Below are 1,694 nucleotides of genomic sequence, written 5' to 3' on the forward strand. Positions count from 1 at the left end.
GATAGAGTTAAATTACTGATGGGCCCTTAACTTGTGGTCCTGTGTCAATTAGATCCACTAACTCTCAAAACTGAAATATAAACCTAAACTTGTTAAGTCGTGCACCGCAGGCCCATACCCTTTGAGAGGATGCTGACTACGATATTTTTTTACAAAAACCACCCTGCCACAGTTATCTTCTACCATCATCATCAGCGCGGAGGCCGCAATGGCAGCGTTGCTGTACATCAGCGATATGCTGAAGCTGGGCCATGCTCGTGGGCAGCTCTGTGTAGAAGAAGTCGATCTCCCCGATGACGCCGAACGCCTCGGCGAGCCCCACAAGCGCAAACTGCGGCACCAGCTAGAACACTGAGATGGTGACCCCGCGCAGCGCCAGCCGCCGCCGCCGCGCGCCCCCCACCGATGCGCTGCTTCATGGTGAGCCCGCTTGAGCCGAGGCGTCGGTCCATAGTATCGGCCTGCTTCACGGCGCGACTTCCCCTGAAGCTGCTCCAACTGGTCCATCTGGTTCATGTCCAGGACGCGGATCGCCGACTTGAGCTGCTCCACCTGGTGCACCGTGCACAGCCTCTTCCCGTGGTGGTCGTGCTGCTCGGACGCCGCCACGTCCGAGCCATTGCAGGGCGCGTCCTCCTTGGTGCCACGGAGCAAGCATGCCTTGTTCAAGAGCCTGAAACCGAACGAAGCTCAAACGCCAACGTGTTCGCCTCATCATACCACGTATATCCTTGAAACGCTGCTTCTGCTTGCTGCATGTTGGGACGTGAGTGAGTGACGTACCTCAGCTTGTCCGTGGGGACAGCGAGCTTGCAGTCCTTGAGGTGATGGTACACAGCCATTGACATTGACGGTCTTGTCCGGTAACCACGCCCTGTGGTTCCTGACCGCCTCGCCGACGGCAGAGCCTATCGCGACGAACATCTGCCTTTTGCCCTTCTCCTTGATGTAAATTGTAATGGCCCGATCCCAGGACCAATTAGACTCTCACTCGCCAAGACTGACGGAGGTGGTGAAGGACGCGTCCGTCGAACCAGGCCGCTCAGCGTCAGCGTGCTCGCGTCCGTCATGCCTTGCGTCCGTCAGCGACGATGGCGTCGGCTGAGACATTGTGGCACAGCTCAGGACTTCGTCTCTCCATGCAGCTCGACAGTCGTTGACATCGAGTAGCGGCAGCTGCTGCTGCGCCGCGCGGGCCGCCCTCCGTGCGAGACGACTCCATGTTGCCATGTTGGCCACGTAGCTCGGGAAGAAACGGCAGGTCCGCGGGCCACGTCTTGCGCTAGCTTGGCATCGGCATCGGCTCGGACGCGGAGGTGAAGGACGCGTCGTCGAACCGTCCGCTCAGCGTCCGCAGGCTCGCGTCCGTCAGCGACGACGGCATTGGTGAGACATTGTGGCACAGCTCGGACTTCGCCGGCGTGCGGCTCGGCAGCATCGACGTCTGAGTAGTGGCAGCAGCTGCCACTGCGCGGCGCGCCCGCCCTCGGAGGGCCGTCGTCCACCTCCACGATCCTGACATCGTTCTGCTCAGCATGAGCCCTGGACGAGCGCCTGCATTTGCCGGAGCATCAGGTTGGCCTGCCGCCGCACCAGCTGGCCCCTCAGCAGCGCCTGCAGCTTCACCATCCCTCGCAGCGCGCACAGCCTGAGCAAGGATGACTAGAGGTAGAAGATAACTATGGCAGGGTGTT

This window comes from Miscanthus floridulus, unplaced genomic scaffold (assembly GCF_019320115.1).
Source record: "Miscanthus floridulus cultivar M001 unplaced genomic scaffold, ASM1932011v1 fs_157_3, whole genome shotgun sequence".
Classification (NCBI taxonomy): Eukaryota; Viridiplantae; Streptophyta; class Magnoliopsida; order Poales; family Poaceae; genus Miscanthus; species Miscanthus floridulus.